The sequence below is a fragment of the Tamandua tetradactyla genome, chromosome 21 (assembly GCF_023851605.1).
Source record: "Tamandua tetradactyla isolate mTamTet1 chromosome 21, mTamTet1.pri, whole genome shotgun sequence".
Classification (NCBI taxonomy): domain Eukaryota; kingdom Metazoa; phylum Chordata; class Mammalia; order Pilosa; family Myrmecophagidae; genus Tamandua; species Tamandua tetradactyla.
The window spans coordinates 48,295,005-48,314,973 of NC_135347.1; the positions used below are offsets into that span (position 1 = coordinate 48,295,005).

The following is a 19,969-nucleotide window of genomic DNA, read 5'->3' on the forward strand; positions in this document are numbered from 1 at the left end:
TCTGTAACCTTATAATAAATCTCAATATCTGATATTGCTAAGCCCTCCAGCTTTGTTCTTGTTCAAAATCACCTTGGTTAATTTTAACCCTTTGTATTTCTCCGTGAATTTCAGACTCAGTCTGTCAATTTCGACAAATGCATCTACTTGTGTTCTGACTGGATAATTTGTGAAAACCTGTTAACTTTCCAATATTAAGCCTTCAAATCCATAAGGATGGTATGTTTCTCAATTTTTTAGGTCTTCTTTCTCTCAATATTGTTTTTGTTTTGTTTTGTTTTGTTTTTTTAACATGGGCAGGTACCAGGAAACAAACCCAGGCTTCCAACATGGCAGGCAAGAGTTCTGCCTGCTGAGCCATTATGACCCACCCTGTTTTAGTTTTAAGAATAAAGGTCTTATACCTCTTGCTATGTTTGTTTTAGGTATTTGCCAATAAACTTCTGATCAAATCAAACAACTTATTCTGCTTTCAAATTTACTAAACAGTGTTCTGTCCATACTTACATTTAGCTGGAGAAGAGTATGCAATGGTTATGGTTACAGAACTATTTAATCCATTATTATGGGCTATAATCGAATAAACTAGAAGCTATGTTTTATACCTCACCTTCTATAAAATCATTTAATATGACCCTGAGAATTGGATCTCACTCCATGCACATAAAAATACATGTGCACACATTTTTTCCCACTTCTTTTCTTCAAAAATTAATTATGAGGAATTAATAATTTGATACATGTAAAGCATTGGCATATATTCAGCTCTCAATAACTCTTACTTATTATTATTTCTATCACAAAGCTAAAAACCAAAACCCAGAAAATAATGCCCTTAATGAGTTATCCACTTTAAAAAACCATGAACAAGACAGAAGCAGATATTACCATTTTGGAACAATTACTTTCTATGGTAAATTGCTAGAATATTTATTCAGGAATGAAACACTGCTTTTTAAGCACAAGTCCAAATTTTAAATTGCTCTATGTTAAAAATCTGTATTTTCTTTAAGTCCGTAGTTAATGTATAAGTGACCTTGTAGATTCTATTTCTTTTATTCTAACAATATGCAGGTTAAATAAGTTAAAAGTAACTTTCTCAAATTAAATCCTCTGCATTTAATCCAACTGTATCAAAATGAAATGGTTTTGCAAGTCTACTACTAAAAAATATATGTGCACACATTTTATAGACTAAGACAGACCTCTGAACAAAAAAATTCTTTCCCTAAGTAAAAACTTTGCTTAAATTCAATTTTCACTCTCTAAGCTTGATAGAAAAATCCCAAATCCTAAACAGAAAAGAGAAAGAAAATTCTTAGTAATTTTCAGATAACCGAAGACTGCTTAGTTTACTTGGACTAATCCTGCTGTTTTATCTTAAAAATACCTTTGAAGACTTTTAATTGAAATTCAAACCAAATACTCCTTGATAGCTAATTATCCTTTTTCTTGGAGAAGACCAGTCTCCTCTGAGGTCAGAAAAATCAATTAAACCTGTCAAAATCACATACTAAGAAGTGAAACCATTCACATAAATGCACTATTTCTCAGACTCCATTAAAAAGAAAAAAAAAACAATAATTACTTGCCAAACCTTAGCAAGACTGACAAAAAGAAGAACAGAGGGGATACAAATAAATAAGATCAGAAATGGAAGAGGAGACATAACCACTGACCTCACAGAAATAAAGGAGGTAATAACAGGATACTATGAACAACTTTATGCTAATAAATATAACAATGTAGATGAAATAGACAAGTTCCTAGAAAGGCATGAACAACCAACTTTGACTCAAGAAGAAATAGATGACCTCAACAAACCAATCACAAGTAAAGAATCAGTCATTCAAAAGCTTCCCAAAAAGAAAAGTCCAGAACCAGATGGCTTCACATGTGAATTCTACCAAACATTCCAGAAAGAATTAGTACCAACCCTGCTCACACTCTTCAAAAAAATCGAAGTGGAGGGAAAACTACCTAATTCATTCTATGAAGCCAACATCACCCTCATACCAAAACCAGGCAAAGATATTACAAAAAAAGAAAACTACAGACCAATCTCTCTAATGAATATAGATGCAAAAATCCTCAATAAAATTCTAGCAAATCATATCCAACAACACATTAAAAGAATTATACATCATGACCAAGTAGAATTCATCCCAGGTATGCAAGGATGGTTCAACATAAGAAAATCAATTAATGTAATACACCATATCAACCAACCAAAGCAGAAAAATCACATGATCATCTCAATTGATGTAGAGAAGGCATTTGAGAAGATTCAACATTCTTTCCTGTTGAAAACACTTCAAACGATAGGAATACAAGGGAACTTCCTTAAAATGATAAAGGGAATATATGAAAAACCCACAGCTAATATCATCCTCAATGGGGAAAAATTGAAAACTTTCCCCCTAAGATCAGGAACAAGACAAGGATGTCCACTATCACCACTGTTATTCAACACCATGTTGGAAGTTCTAGACAGAGTAATTAGACGAGAAAAAGAAATACAAGGTATCAAAATTGGAAAGGAAGAAGTAAAACTATCACTGTTTGCAGATGATATGGTATTATACGTAGAAAACCCTGAAAAATCCACAGCAAAACTACTAGAGCTAATAAACGAGTATGGCAAAGTGGCAGGTTACAAGATCAACATTCAATAACCTGTAGTGTTTCTATACACCAGTAATGAACAAGCTGAGGGGGAAATCAAAAAACGAATTCCATTTACAATTGCAACTAAAAGAATAAAATACTTAGGAATAAATTTAACTAAAGAGACAAAAGAACTATAAAAAGAAAACTACAAAAAACTGTTAAAAGAAATCACAGAAGACCTAAATAGATGGAAGGGTATACCATGTTCATGGATTGGAAGATGTCAATTCTACCTAAATTGATTTACAGATTCAATGCAATACCAATCAAAATCCCAACAACTTACTTTTCAGAAATAGAAAAACCAATAAGCAAATTTATCTGGAAGGGCAGGGGGCCCCGAATTGCTAAAAGCATCTTGAGGAAAAAAAACGAAGCTGGAGGTCTCACGCTGCCTTACTTTAAGGCATATTATGAAGCCACAGTGGTCAAAACAGCATGGTACTGGCATAAAGGGACTGAGGGAGAAGATGGCGGTTAGTAAGACGCGCAGAGCTTAGATTCTCCTCCAGAATAGCTACTAAGGGAGTAGAAACGATAGAGAACAGCTCCCAAAGCCATGACAGAGATAAAAAAGACAGCGTACCCCATCCTGGAACGGCTGGCTGGCTGAGAGAACCCACTCTGGTGAGATCGCCGAGGGGCGCAGGCTTCACCGGGCGGGACGGCAAGCGGCCGGAGTAACTCCCTTCCCCCTTCCCGGGTCGGCTGGGAGAACTGAACAGGCGGTCCCCTCAAACCGCGGCGGCTGGCGCCCACACCACGCGTGGCCCCCTGGACCAACTGAGAGAATTGGATCGAAAATCCCCAGGCCGTGGAGAACGGTGACGGGGGGGCCCCTTCCAAAGCCGTGACTCCCCAGGAACGGTGCACTCTCCCGGGTGGGCCGCTGCGGCTGGCACCCTCCCGCCATGCTTGGCACCCTGGGCCAACTAGGAAATTCGGACGGGCGCTTTCCCGGGCTGTGGCAGCCAGCGACCCTCCCCGTGTTCGGACCCCGGGCCGGCTGGCACTCTTCCAAGCCGCTTCGGCTAGCGAACCTCCCGGACGGCGAGAGTTCTCCAAAGTTAAAGGACCCACAGCACCTTTTACTGGTGGGAACTGCAGACAAACGTGTGCCACGAGCGCCACCTACTGGGCAGGATAAGAAAAACAGAACCCAGAGATTGCAGAGAAAAATCCTCAAAACTTTTGGATCCAACACCGAGGGAAATCTGTCTAAATGCGCAGACGCCAGCAGAAGATAATGGATCACGCTCAAAAAATTGAAAATATGGCCCAGTCAAAGGAACAAACCAATAGTTCAAATGACATACAGGAGCTGAGACAACTAATGCTGAATATACGAACAGAAATGGAAAACCTCTTCAAAAACGAAATCGATAAATTGAGGGAGGACATGAAGAAGACATGGGCTGAACATAAAGAACAAATAGAAAAACTGAAAAAATAAATCACAGAACTTATGGAAGTGAAGGATAAAGTAGAAAAGATGGAAAAAACAATGGATACCTACAATGATAGATTTAAAGAGACAGAAGATAGAATTAGTGATTTGGAGGATGGAACATCTGAATTCCAAAAAGAAACAGAAACTATCCGGAAAAGAATGGAAAAATTCGAATAGGGTATCAGGGAACTCAAGGACAATATGAACCGCACAAATATACGTGTTGTGGGTGTCCCAGAAGGAGAAGAGAACGGAAAAGGAGGAGAAAACCTAATGGAAGAAATTATCACTGAAAATTTCCCAACTCTTATGAAAGACCTAAAATTACAGATCCAAGAAGTGCAGCGCACCCCAAAGAGATTAGACCCAAATAGGCATTCTCCAAGACACTTACTAGTTAGAATGTCAGAGGTCAAAGAGAAAGAGAGGATCTTGAAAGCAGCAAGAGAAAAACAATCCATCACATACAAGGGAAACCCAATAAGACTATGTGTAGATTTCTCAGCAGAAACCATGGAGGCTATAAGACAGTGGGATGATATATTTAATTTACTAAAAGAGAAAAACTGCCAACCAAGACTCCTGTATCCAGCAAAATTGTCCTTCAAAAATGAGGGAGAAATTAAAACATTCTCAGACAAAAAGTCACTGAGAGAATTTGTGACCAAGAGACCAGCTCTGCAAGAAATACTAAAGGGAGCACTAGAGTCAGAAACGAAAAGACAGAAGAGAGAGGTATGGAGAAGAGTGTAGAAAGAAGGAAAGTCAGATATGATATATATAATACAAAAGGCAAAATGGTAGAGGAAAATATTATCCAAACAGTAATAACACTAAATGTTAATGGACTGAATTCCCCAATCAAAAGACATAGACTGGCAGAATGGATTAAAAAACAGGATCCTTCTATATGCTGTCTACAGGAAACACATCTTAGACCCAAAGATAAACATAGGTTGAAAGTGAAAGGTTGGGAAAAAATATTTCATGCAAATAACAACCAGAAAATAGCAGGAGTGGCTATACTAATATCCAACAAGTTAGACTACAAATGTAAAACAGTTAAAAGAGACAAGGAAGGACACTATATACTAATAAAAGGAACAATTCAACAAGAAGACATAACAATCATAAATATTTACGCACCGAACCAGAATGCCCCAAAATACGTGAGGAATACACAGCAAACACTGAAAAGGGAAATAGACACAAATACCATAATAGTTGGAGACTTCAATTCCCCACTCTCATCAATGGAAAGAACATCTAGACAGAGGATCAATAAAGAAAAAGAGAATCTGAATATTACTAAAAATGAGCTAGACTTAACAGACATTTATAGGACATTACATGCCACAACAGCAGGATACACCTTTTTCTCAAGTGCTCATGGATCATTCTCGAAGATAGACCATATGCTGGGTCACAAAGCAAGTCTTAACAAATTTAAAAAGATTGAAATCATACACAACACTTTCTCGGATCATAAAGGAATGAAGTTGGAAATCAATAATAGGTGGAGTGCCAGAAAATTCACAAATACGTGGAGGCTCAACAACACACTCTTAAACAACGAGTGGGTCAAAGAAGAAATTGCAAGAGAAATTAGTAAATACCTCGAGGCGAATGAAAATGAAAACACAACATATCAAAACTTATGGGATGGAGCAAAGGCAGTGCTAAGAGGGAAATTTATTGCCCTAAATGCCTATATCAGAAAAGAAGAAAAGGCAAAAATGCAGGAATTAACTGTTCACTTGGAAGAACTGGAGAAAGAACAGCAAACTGATCCCAAAGCAAGCAAAAGGAAAGAAATAACAAAGATCAGAGCAGAAATCAATGAAATTGAAAACAATAGAGAAAATCAATAAGACCAGAAGTTGGTTCTATGAGAAAATCAATAAGATTGATGGGCCCTTAGCAAGACTGACAAAAAGAAGAAGAGAGAGGATGCAAATAAATAAGATCAGAAATAGAAGAGGAGACATAACTACTGACCTCACAGAAATAAAGGAGATAATAACAGGATACAATGAACAACTTTACGCTAATAAATACAACAATTTAGATGAAATAGACGGGTTCCTGGAAAGACATGAACAACCAACTTTGACTCAAGAAGAAATAGATGACCTCAACAAACCAATCACAAGTAAAGAAATTGAATTAGTCATTCAAAAGCTTCCTAAAAAGAAAAGTCCAGGACCAGACGGCTTCACATGTGAATTCTATCAAACATTCCAGAAAGAATTAGTACCAACCCTGCTCACACTCTTCAAAAAAATCAAAGTGGAGGGAAAACTATCTAATTCATTCTATGAAGCCAACATCACCCTCATACCAAAACCAGGCAAAGATATTACAAAAAAAGAAAACTACAGACCAATCTCTCTAATGAATACAGATGCAAAAATCCTCAATAAAATTCTAGCAAATCGTATCCAACAACACATTAAAAGAATTATACATCATGACCAAGTAGGATTCATCCCAGGTATGCAAGGATGGTTCAACATAAGAAAATCAATTAATGTAATACACCGTATCAACAAATCAAAGCAGAAAAATCACATGATCATCTCAATTGATGTAGAGAAGGCATTTGACAAGATTCAACATCCTTTCCTGTTGAAAACACTTCAAAAGATAGGAATACAAGGGAACTTCCTTAAAATGATAGAGGGAATATATGAAAAACCCACAGCTAATATCATCCTCAATGGGGAAAAATTGAAAACTTTCCCCCTAAGATCAGGAACAAGACAAGGATGTCCACTATCACCACTATTATTCAACATCGTGTTGGAGGTTCTAGCCAGAGCAATTAGACAAGAAAAAGAAATACAAGGCATCAAAATTGGAAAGGAAGAAGTAAAACTATCACTGTTTGCAGACGATATGATACTATACGTCGAAAACCCGGAAAAATCCACAACAAAACTACTAGAGCTAATAAATGAGTACAGCAAAGTAGCAGGTTACAAGATCAACATTCAAAAAACTGTAGCATTTCTATACACTAGTAATGAACAAGCTGAGGGGGAAATCAAGAAACGAATCCCATTTACAATTGCAACTAAAAAAATAAAATACCTAGGAATAAATTTAACTAAAGAGATAAAAAACCTATATAAAGAAAACTACAAAAAACTGTTAAAAGAAATCACAGAAGACCTAAATAGATGGAAGGGCATACCGTGTTCATCGATTGGAAGACTAAATATAGTTAAGATGTCAATCCTACCTAAACTGATTTACAGATTCAATGCAATACCAATCAAAATCCCAACAACTTATTTTTCAGAAATAGAAAAACCAATAAGCAAATTCATCTGAAAGGGCAGGGTGCCCCGAATTGCTAAAAACATCTTGAGGAAAAAAACGAAGCTGGAGGTCTAGCGATGCCGGACTTTAAGGCATATTATGAAGCCACAGTGGTCAAAACAGCATGGTATTGGCATAAAGATAGATATATCGACCAATGGAATCGAATAGAGTGCTCAGATATAGACCCTCTCATCTATGGACATTTGATCTTTGATAAGGCAGTCAAGCCAACTCACCTGGGACAGAATAGTTTCTTCAATAAATGGTGCCTAGAGAACTGGATATCCATATGCAAAAGAATGAAAGAAGACCCATGTCTCACACCCTACACAAAAGTTAACTCAAAATGGATCAAAGATCTAAACATTAGGTCTAAGACCATAAAACAGTTAGAGGAAAATGCTGGGAGATATCTTATGAATCTTACAACTGGAGGCGGTTTTATGGACCTTAAACCTAAAGCAAGAACACTGAAGAAGGAAATAAATAAACGGGAGCTCCTCAAAATTAAACACTTTTGTGCATCAAAGAACTTCATCAAGAAAGTAGAAAGACAGCCTACACAATGGGAAACAATATTTGGAAATGACATATCAGATAAAGGTCTAGTATTCAGAATTTATAAAGAGATTGTTCAACTCAACAACAAAAAGACAGCCAACCCAATTACAAAATGGGAAAAAGACTTGAACAGACACCTATCAGAAGAGGAAATACAAATGGCCAAAAGGCACATGAAGAGATGCTCAATGTCCTTGGCCATTAGAGAAATGCAAATCAAAACCACAATGAGATATCATCTCACACCCACCAGAATGGCCATTATCAACAAAACAGAAAATGACAAGTGCTGGAGAGGATGCGGAGAAAGAGGCACACTTATCCACTGTTGGTGGGAATGTCAAAGGGTGCAACCACTGTGGAAGGCAGTTTGGCGGTTCCTCAAAAAGCTGAATATAGAATTGCCATACGACCCAGCAATACCATTGCTAGGTATCTACTCAGAGGACTTAAGGGCAAAGACACAAACGGATATTTGCACACCAATGTTTATAGCAGCATTATTTACAATTGCAAGTAGATGGAAACAGCCAAAATGTCCATCAACAGACGAGTGGCTAAACAAACTGTGGTATATACATATGATGGAATATTATGCAGCTTTAAGACAGAATAAACTTATGAAGTATGTAACAACATGGATGGACCTTGAGAACATTATGCTGAGTTAGAATAGCCAAAAACTAAAGGACAAATACTGTATGGTCTCACTGATGTGAACTGACATTAGTGAATAAACTTGGAATATGTCGTTGGTAACAGAGACCATCAGGAGATAGAAATAGGGTAAGATAGTGGGTAATTGGAGCTGAAGGGATACAGACTGTGCAACAGGACTGGATACAAAAACTCAGAAATGGACAGCACAATACTACCTAACTGTAATGTAATTATGTTAAAACACTGAATGAAGCTACATGTGAGAATGATAGAGGGACGAGGGCTGGGGACAAATATGAAATCAGAAAGAAAGATAGATGTTAAAGATCGAGATGGTATAATCTTGGAATGCCTAGAGTGTATAATAATAATGAAATGTACAATGTACAAATTTTAAAAATGTTTTTGCATGAGGAAGAACAAAGGAATGTCATTATTGCAAGGTGCTGAAAATAGATGATAATACTTTAAAATGTCACCTTCTGTGTGAGACTAAAGCAAAAAAATGTTTATTTGTTACAAAATTTAGATTTTGACTAGAACATTTCCTAATATAACTCATGTAGATAGTTTGATTTAATGTCATAAGTACTTGGAATCTCAGGTAGTACATGAGATTTTGTTGGTTTGTCCAGAGTGATGCCCCGATGAATCCCAGAATGATCTGATCAGTGACTGGAAAATATTTACAAGCCCCCTTCGGGGAATGGTGAGAACGAGGAGAAATTCAACCTCCCCAAGTTGAATTCTTGATATTCTCACAAGCAGTGTGGACAACCAAAGCTATAGGCTGAGCCCCCAGTCTTGGGGTTTGTTCACATGAAACTCAACCCCACAAAGGATCGGTCAAGTCTACTTAAAATTTAGGCCTAAGAGTCACCCCCAAGAGAGCCTCTTTTGTTGCTCAGATGTGGCCTCTCTCTCCAGCCAACATGACGAGCAGTCTCACCACCCTCCCCCCTCTGCGTGGGACATGACTCCCAGGGTGTGGACCTTCCTGGCAACGTGGGACAGAGATCCTGGAATGAGCTGAGACTCAGCATCAAAGGATTGAGAAAAACCCTAGAATGAGCTGAGAATTAACATCAAGGGATTGAGAGAAACTTCTCGACCAAAAGGGGGAAGAGTAAAATGAGACTAAGTGTCAATGGCTGAGAGATTCCAAACAGAGTTGAGAGGTTATCCTGGAGGTTATTCTTACGCATTAAGTAGATATCACCTTGTTAGTTCAAGATGTAGTGGACAGGCTGGAGGGAATTGCCTGAAAATGTAGCGCTGTGTTCCAGTAGCCATGTTTCTTGGTGATGATTGAACAATGATATAGCTTTCACAATGAGACTCTGTGAATGTGAAAACCTTATGTCTGATGCTCCTTTTAGCTACTATATCAACAGAAGAGTAGAACATATGGAATAAAAATAAATAATAGGGGGAACAAATGTTAAAATAAATTCAGTTTGAAATGCTAGTGGTAAATGAAAGCGAGGGGTAAGGGGTATGGTATGTATAGTCTTTTTTTTCTCTATTATTATTTCATTTCTTTTTCTGTTGTCTTTTTATTTCTTTTTCTAAATCGATGCAAATGTACTAAGAAATGATGAATATGCAACTATGTGATGATATTAAGAATTACTGATTGTATATGTAGAATGGAATGATATCTTAATGTTTTGTTTGGCAATTTTTTTTAATTAAGAAAAAAGGTATAAAAAAAATAAAATAATTACTTGCCAAAAATACCTATGAGGACAATTGGTGGTGAGAGCTGTATTTTATCATAAAATATCATTATATTTTTGGCTCCATAAAATACAGCATATAAAAAGAACTAGGAGCATACAACGTAGTGTCAGAAGTCAGAGCTAAAAGGAGTTGGTCCTCAGATAATCATTATCACCTTTTTGTTAAGAACTTTATTATTAGTTGAACAAACAAGAGGAATCTTGATTTAAAAAAAAAAAAAAAACTCTAACCTCACCCACTATGTTAGTTAGATTCAGTTATCAACTTGGCCAGGTGAGCATACCTAGTCTTGTTGCTGCAGACATAACTCAATGGTACGGGAACCTCATCTGTTGCTAATTACATCTGCAGTCAGCTAGGAGGCATGTCTGCTGCAATGAGTGACATTTGACTTAATTGGCTGGTGCTTAAATGAGAGAGCGCAAGGTAGCACAGCCTAGCAGCTCCGCATTCCTCATCTCAGCACTCGCAGCTCAGCCCAGGCCTTTGAAGATGCAGAAGGAAGTTACCCCAGGGAAAGTTGTTGGAACTCAGGGGCCTGGAGAGAAGACCAGCAAAGACCATCCTGTGCCTTCCACGTAAGAAAGAACCTCAGTGGAAAGTTAGCTGCCTTTCCTCTGAAGAAACAACAAAATAAATCCCCTTTTATTAAAAGCCAATCCATCTCTGGTGTGTTGCATTCCGGCAGCTAGCAAACTAGAACACCCACCAAACAAATTGTTCATTTTTCCATTTTCCCTCCCTGCCCTTACCTATAGGCACACATAATTTTTAATATATCTCATCATAAATACATATAATTACATACTTCATTCTAAACATATTATATTTGGAATATGTGAAATACATTTGGAATCTATTTTCATATACATGTAGAAAATACTTTTTTCACATGGATACAATTTTCACACCTACCATCTTAGTGACTAAACACTAATCCAATGAATACCGTAATTGTGACGTATATTGACACATCATTTCCTTTATCTTCACCAGAACCCCAAGAGGGTAGCAGCTATTATGAACAAAATTGCATGAATGAGAGAACAGCAGTGATATATAATATCCCAGATTACACACTAGTAAGTGATGGTGATCAAGCTACAAAAAAGAAATTTCCAAATCTAACCTCCAATACGTTATTGCTAACTCTTGGCTAGACACTCCCACTTGGGATTCCAAAATGCTGTGCCTGGCCCAAAGTAGGCTTTATACAAATATTTGCCCTTGTTATTTTTTTAATTTATCTCAAATTTGTCACCAATGCAATCCACCATTTGTCTTAATTTTATCAGTTCAGACTATATAGATTAAGTCTAAGTCATCTTATTTACGGCAGGCCTTTCCTTAAAGCTAACCTGCAATTAACAAAACATTTCTTATAAAACATGATTTTTAGTACCCTCACTGCTTTGATGAGTCTCCTCAAAATTTATTCATTTTTGCTACTTTAAATAGATTCCACAGAACCCAAACTGATACTCTAATTGGGCTATATACGCAATAAAAAAATAAGACAAAGACTATTCCTTCTGACAAATAGTGTTTTTTGTTTGTTTGTTTGTTTTGCATAGGCAGGCACCAGATATTGAACCCAGGTCTCCAGCATGGCGGGCAAGAACTCTGCCTGCTGAGCCACCACGGCCCACCCTAAAACAGTGTATTCTGTTAAATTCAAGGAAATACTATATTCAGTTTTTAATTATTGTTTTTAGTGATGGTGAAAGCAGTGGGTTTGTGTTACAGGTTATTTTCTTTTCTTTTGGTAGTGATATCATTCTCCAGCACCTATATGAGTTTAATATCAACTAAACCAAAGTCTGTCAACATATTTTTGTTTTGCTCTGTCACATTTATTCCATCCTGTGTTTACAGTTTTTATTGTTGTTTGCTTTTTTAAGGTGTGCAATTTCATATTTTATACTTGCTTCTCAAGGTTACATTGAAGAAATGATGCTGCTACTATGATTCAATATATTTATACTATTTCCTTGACTTTGTCATTTAAAATTTTAACAAATCTCTCTTATAAGTATTCAAATTATTGATCCAAAATGTGAAGGAGGACAAGCTCACGCAGAGATCTTTGTGCCCTGTCATTAGCACAAAGCCTGTAATAGACATCGATCTCCTAATACTGCATAAGCGTACTGTTTTCATTTCTACCATGGTCACAAGGACACAGGAGACTCCTCAGCAAAACTCCTATCAACTCTACCAATCAAGCCTGCTATAAAAAAGATGAAATAAACCAAGATACAGACTGTTTCTTAGTGATTCCACTCTCATTGAATAGAGGTTCTTTTCTAAAAATGCAAAAGCCCTCTTTCTAGTAATCTACTCTAGAATCTTGCCAAGATTGACTTCAAACTAACCAGACTGTAATATGGCCCATAATTTAGTTCAAACCAAGTAGTTATATTTTCCTAAGACTGGAATATGCGTTTACCATTACTTTAAGAAATGCTTAAATCATAGGATCTAAGAAAAATAATTAAAGTAGCACTATAAAAATTACAGATATGGGAAGAATATGGAATAAGAATCCAAAATAAGTTGTTAATTGGCATTTCATTGATAACTAATTTAAAAAATTGCTAAAAGCAAATTTGTACATCAGGGTTTTAATTTGTTTCTCAATTTGAAACTTTGTTCTTATAAATAAAACATCATTTTTTCCTCAGTTGACAACTGAATATGAAAAAAATAAAAATGACCCATTTTGATAGCTTTTCAAAAAGCAAGGCTAAAACACTACAAATCTCCATCTTTAAGGGGGGACAGGGGGATACTTACTTATAGAATATCCGAGTCATCTTAAAGAGCATAAGGAAGCAGAAAAACACTCCCAAGAATGAAATAAATATATTATGTTAAGAGGGTGTGCCGGTTTGCAAATATTATGTACCCCAGAAAAGTCATGTTTTAATCCTGACTCAATCTTGTGGAGGCAGCTGTTTCTTTTAATCCTGGTTCAGATGACATAGGTTGGAATCTTTTGATTAGATTATCTCCATGGAGTGTGACACACCCAACTGTGGGGTATTAACCTTTGATTAGCTAGAGATGTAACTCCACCCATTCTAGGTGGGTCTTGGTTAGTTTATTAGAATCCCTTAAAAGAGGAAAGAACTTGAAAAGAGTTAGAGCTAACAGAAAGGAGAGAACTGACAGAAATTACAAAACGGGCAGAAACTTCAGAGCACAAATGACAGAAGCCACAGAGCCAACAGATAGAGTAGATGCAGATACTTGGAGAACAGTTGCTTCAGAGAAGAGAGACACAGATGTTTGGAGGTGCTTGGAGCCCAGCAGATGTCACCACGAGATGTTAAGCAAGCCAGAACCTGGAGAGAGCCAAGGAAAGCTAAGAGATGAAAGCCAGCCCCAGAGAAGCAAAGTGAGGAACTGCCACAGGGACAGAGGCTGAAAGCAACAAGCCCAGGAGCAAGGGACCAGCAGATGCCAGCCACGTGACCTCCCAGCTGACAGAGGTGTTCCAGACTCATCAGCCTTCCTTGAGTGAAGATAACCTCTTGTTCGTACCTTAATTTGGACACTTTCACTTCCTCAGAACTGTAAACATGTACCTTATTAAATTGCCCTAAAAAGCCATTCCAGTTCTGGTATATCACATTCTGGTAGATAGCAAACTAACAGAGGTTAAGACCTCTCCAATTTGATAAATCAGCAAAACTTCTAATTTCTACATAAAATTTATTCACAAAACTATTTATTCTTCTTCCCAGTATAAGATAAAATTATTATAACAATAACCGTAGCCCAATCAATTAACCATGTTAACATTTTTTTAAATATTTGAATTGCATGTTTGACTACTTAATCCCTGAAAAAAAGTAATTATTTTTAAATATTTCGTTTAGGTGATCTTAACACATTGAGGTCCTCTTTGCCTAGATGTGCTTAACACTGAAATGCTTTATCCATTTGTGAATATTTACTTTTGGAACAAGTAGTCAATGAACTTAGCATGTAGGCTATTATTCATATTACTGAATAATCCTTAATTGTGAAAATTAGTAGAAAATATGTCACTACTTTCTGTGTCAGTCACAGAAAGATTTTTTTATTAGTATTCCTACATTGAGATTTTTATAAACTTAGTAATTTATTACAAATATGTTCATTATTAATAGCATGTCAACTTGCTGAGTGGTATTATCTACTTGACCAAAGGATAAGTAAGGATTTATTTGAAAGATGATCAATTTACCTTTTTATTCCCAAAGTAATTAAATTTAAAAATACCAATAACATTCCTGGTGACTGTCCATGCAAAAAACAAACAAAAAAAAACCAATAACATACCTAGAAGCTTACATAATTCTAAGGGGCTCAAGGCCAACTTTTTTTTTTATAGAGGAGGTTACAGAACCTACCTATAGAAGACAATGTTTTACCTCTATAGTATTTATACACACACACACACAGAGATTATTCATTCTTACATGTGTCTTAAGAATCATGGCTGTTGTTAGTATTGACGTATAACTTAGTGAAAGGGGAAAAAATACTTAGAGTTACTGTAAAACAACAACTGGCTTCATTGCTATTTCTTTAACTAAATTTGAAATAAATGACAATAGACTAATTATAGAGACAAATTTGTTTAAAATTCAATTTTCCAGATGCTTGTAAGTTACTCATCCTGTTTTCACAATATTAGAAATAACTTTAATTTCAATCATGTTAAAAACAACTTCAGGGATCAGTTTAGTTTTATAAAGATCTTTGAATAGAGTTATTCATGTTTCAAAAGTTTTTCACTTTTCTGATTAACTATCAGTATATCACAAAAATTAAATGATTTTATTTTAAAGATTCTATTATTTTAGTAAATTGAAATTTGAAATTTCAGATGCTACTTTGAACTGTTCTAGCTTGCTAGCAGCCAGAATGCAACACACCAGAGATGGATTGGCTTTTAATAAAAGGGGATTCATTTCATTAGTTCCTCAGAGGAAAGGCAGCTAACTTTCAACTGAGGTTCTTTCTTACGTGGGAAGGCACAGGGTAATCTCTGCTGGTCTTCTCTCCAGGCCTCTGGGTTCCAACAACTTTCCCCAGGGTGATTTCTTTCTGTACCTCCAAAGGCCTGGGCTGAGCTGGAGTGCTGAGATGAGGTATGCCGAGCTGCTTGGGCTGTGCTACGTTGTGCTCTCTCATTTAAGCTTCCAGCCAATTAACTCAAACATCATTCATTGCAGCAGGCATGCCTCCTAGCCAACTGCAGATGTAATCAGCAACAGATGAGCTTCACGTACCATTGGCTCATGTCCACAGCAACAGAACTAGGTGTCTTCACTTGGCCAAGATGACAACTGAATCTAACTACCACACGAACCATATTTAAGCACTTACCATATTAATATCCCAAAAGTGACAACTCAGTATTCTATAAATATTCCATCCCTCAGTAGCTTAGGAAACATTTTTTTCTATCCACTAAGGCTTAATTTCATGATAATACACTATTAAAACCAATTTCTTTTACTTACTGAGGTCACCCTCTCATTAAATATCAAAAACAAATACCTAAGAATCAACCTCAAAAACAGAAAAAAGGATGACTTGGGATGTCTTTTAAAATTCAGAAAGAATAAATCAAGGATCCCTTTGCGGTCACCAGTCCTATAAAGAAAAGTCAGCCATATTTTTTTGCCCCAAGACTACTTGAAGACAGGGATGGGGAGTCTGGGGGTCATGAGACCCTCTTCAGAGAGAATGACAGATTAGGGCTCTAAAAAGGCCTGTGTTTTGTTTTCTAACGGCACTAAAGGTCACACTAGTATCAGCACCTCTCCCATCCACAGCCAAGGATCTAAGCAAGCCTGCAGGTGGAAACAGTTGAATTCCACCCCAAATTCGTACATCAGTAGCTTTATTGAGAGCTCAGAACAGTTGAGAATTGAGAAGCTTATCTTTAGTACTTTGTGTCTTTGATACTTGGCTTCTCTCTTAGAAGAGAAATAAGTTGTTGGCTGGTATGCAATTGATGTGATCTACGCTCTGAACAAATACCATTCACAGTTGCTTCTGAATAAACAAGACACTTTTCAAATTAGTTTACAAAGAATTTTGTATGCCCTTTTGGATGCTGATAAGGCACACTGCAGAAGCCAACTCAGATCACAGCAAGTGAGTTCCAACACTGTATCATTGTAACACCATTTTAAACTTGAGCTTCTCTTACTTTCCTTTATAGTAAGTTTAAGCTTCTTTTCAAGCTGCTTGTACTGCAGGTGTTCAAAAGACTGCAGTTATGCCAAGGAGTTGTACTTAAGACGAGAAGGGTCTAAATGTATGTTTTTAATGTAGCAATTAAGTGTGTCCTTGTTGAGAAAAGTAGGCTGATACATAAAGTGAGTTCAGAATAACGATTAGCATACAGCACACGCTATTAACAGTCTATAATCAGATTCCTGTTCACATTATTTCCTTTGACCTTATTTTTTAAAACAAAAAGGAGGAAAAGAAAGAAAATATAAATGGCACACTGAAAGTGGGATGATACATTTCTTAAAAGTCCCGTCACATAAAAATATTCAAGGATAGGAACATAGATAATTGCTAGATAAAAAGGCTAGAAAGGTTTAAGCAACAAACCACTGGGCTGTTTTTCTTCTGGTAAGACAAACATCACTCAACAATTAAGGAATTGTTCAAAGAAGAGAACTATTTGTTGAAAGCAAGAAAAAGCATTGACTATTCATATTCATCTTTTTTTATCAACACTTCCACACTGAGGTTTTTATAAACTTAGTAATTTATTCCAAACATGTTCATTATTAATAGCATGTCAACTTGCAGGGTGGTATTATCTACCTGACCAAGGGATAAGTAAGGAGTTATTTGAAAGAAGATCATTTTACCTTTATATTCCCAAAGTAATTAAATTCAAAAGTACCAAGGTAATCTTCTACAGGACTAGTACTTTCCTGAAAAATAAAAAACAAAAACATGTTTTCAAGTTAGAATTTTCTAAACCTTAAAGGTAAAGAACACAGTGGAATATTAAATACCTTCCTTATCATGTCAAGATTATCTCCAACCTAATTATTTTTGAAAATATTTTTTTCTTTATTAAAGAAGTTGTAGGTTTACAGAACAATCACATAGAAAATACAGAACTCCCATTCACCATTCCTCCACCAATATCTTAAATTGGTGTGAAATATTTGTTTCATGGTAGCACATTTTTACAATTGTACTATTAAATAAAATCTATGGTTTAACTTAGGGTTCACTAAATAGTGTAGTTGTATTGATTTTTTTTAATTTAGATATAATATATACAATCTAACTTTCCCCTTTTAATCATATTCAGATATGTATTTCAGTGCTGTTAGTTGTATTCAAAATGTGGTGCTACCATCATCACCATCCATTAACAAAAGATTTCTATCATTCCAAATAGGAACTCTGTACATTTTAAGCCATAACTTCCCATGCCCTAACCCCATCCATCTCTCTGGTAAACTATACTCCAGCTCCTGACTCTATGAGTTTGCTTAGTCTAACTGTTCCAAATCAGTGAGGTCACACAGTATTTGTCCTTTTTTTATGTTGCTTATTTCAGTCAACGTGATGTCATCAAGGTTCAAACATGTCCAACATAATAATTGCGAAAGTGCAAGTAAGTTGACTACCTGTCCAAATTTCGCTGAGATTTTCCCAATTTTCACATTAAAATTCCCATGTCCTAGGAAACCTCTTCTGTCCCAGGCAGACCGAGGCAGTGCTAAATTAAGTAAAATACAGCTAAGAGTGCTGACACAATCTTGCTTAAAAACTATAATAGGGCGGGCCACAGTGGCTCAGCAGGTAAGAATGCTTGCCTGCCAAGCCCGAGGACCCGGGTTCGTTTCCTGGTGCCTGCCCATGTAAAAAAAAAAAAAAAAAAAAAAAATTGAAAAAAAAAACCAAAAAACTATAATAGACCAACGATGCACAAGAAAGACAGTAAGTTAACAATATGACACTTCATGAATAAAGGATGAGAACTTAGTCCATAAAATAAGGCATCTCTGTTGTGGGTATAGTACATTCTCAATTATCTGTTATGAATGTGGAAAGCTGGAGGCTGCCATTTCAAATATCATATTACTACTCATTTCTTCTATTTATCTTTTATATAACCATGAATAATCATAATTTTAAGAGATCCATTTAAATTTTATTTCTTCCCCTTTATTTTCTTTTACCCTATGAAGTAGGTATCAAACAGCAATAAAATGCTCTAATGCCTGAATAACTTCCCTACATAGGATCCAAAATACCCTTAAAACTGGAATCAGAGTTCCAGGAGTATGACTTCCTTCATAGTCATCAAACAGCTACTCTCAATCACAAATAACTTCGATGAAAAGGATGAGCATATACTTACCATTTCAAAAACTTTCTACACTTTTCCAAGAACACTTTAGCTCTAACAGCAGAGTTTCTAAAGTGAGGATGACACAGAACTGAAGAGGAGAACAGGTAAGACAGTACCTAAGACATCGCATTAGCAGAGCAACAGTCTTTTTTTAATAAGAACTTCGTATTTGGGCGGGCCATGGTGGCTCAGCAGGCAGGAATGCTTGCCTGCAATACCAGAGGACCCAGGTTTGATTCCCGGTGCCTGCCCATGTAAAAAAAAAAAAACTTCGTATTTATGATTTCTTAAGCCTTAAATGTTTTTATTCCTCTCATATTTTATTTTCAGGAGAGTTAGGGTGTTCCTATGAAACACCATCAGTTAAGCTTATACACAGTCTTCCTTCTTGAAAAGTGTACTGCTCAGAATTGAAATATAACTACAAGGTCTTGTATGGGAAAGGAACAAGACTTGCACTGTAGTTTTCCCCCCATTCACAAATCCACCATTTGGTTACAACTGTACCCATTTATTTGCTGGTTTTCTTTTGACAAACAAGAGGGTAAATGATAAGACTGGAGTACAAGATAAATGAGAGTTAAAGCCAGAAAAAAAAAATCAACCCTATAATATATCCTCAATTGTTGCTACTACCTAATTCAGCCATTCAAAAGTACTCACATTGAAATATTGAAACATATGAAATGGCCAATACTTAACAATTTCTAACCTACAAAAATGACAAATTCCATACAGTTCAAAGTGAAAGAGTTATAAATGGTATATGGGACTTAACATTCTTAATTGGATGAGTTAAGTACATACTTATTTCCCATGTTTGAGATTCTCAGTTTAAGTCATTTTCAACCACATCCTTGAGTATATTCTGGACAACTCTGGTAGAAGGAACTCTGAAAGACCAAGGTGTAACTTAAACTTGTCATTTCTGAGTCCCTGGGTAATGCGATCTCAAACTGAACTGAAACTTTGTACTGATAACATTTAAATCAAGACCCGGTCTCTTTAGCAAGGATCCAAGTGAAAAGCCCTCTAGAGGCCATCCGCGTGGGGTTAAGACCACATGCTTTCATTGCACAAGGAGTAGGGGCTGTTGTGAATTGGAAACAGCTGTTGACCACACAAAGGTGGCAGCTGCTACATGCCACCAACAGATTACT

The 19,969-nt window shown here is 36.4% G+C and overlaps 1 protein-coding gene across 11 annotated transcripts in view; it reads right to left on the reverse strand.

Annotated features, from left to right (window-relative positions):
- LOC143665614 (DNA repair protein XRCC4-like) overlaps nt 1–19,969 on the reverse strand; it is a 283,083-nt gene that overhangs the window by 256,927 nt on the left and 6,187 nt on the right. For 10 of the 11 annotated variants that reach the window (XM_077139218.1, XM_077139215.1, XM_077139216.1 and 7 more), the window contains exon 2: nt 17,305–17,370. The exons of the other annotated variant lie outside the window; for it this stretch is intronic. The gene's annotated coding sequence lies outside the window, so the exon portion shown is untranslated. The remainder of the gene's footprint in view (nt 1–17,304; nt 17,371–19,969) is intronic. 11 annotated transcript variants of the gene reach the window in all.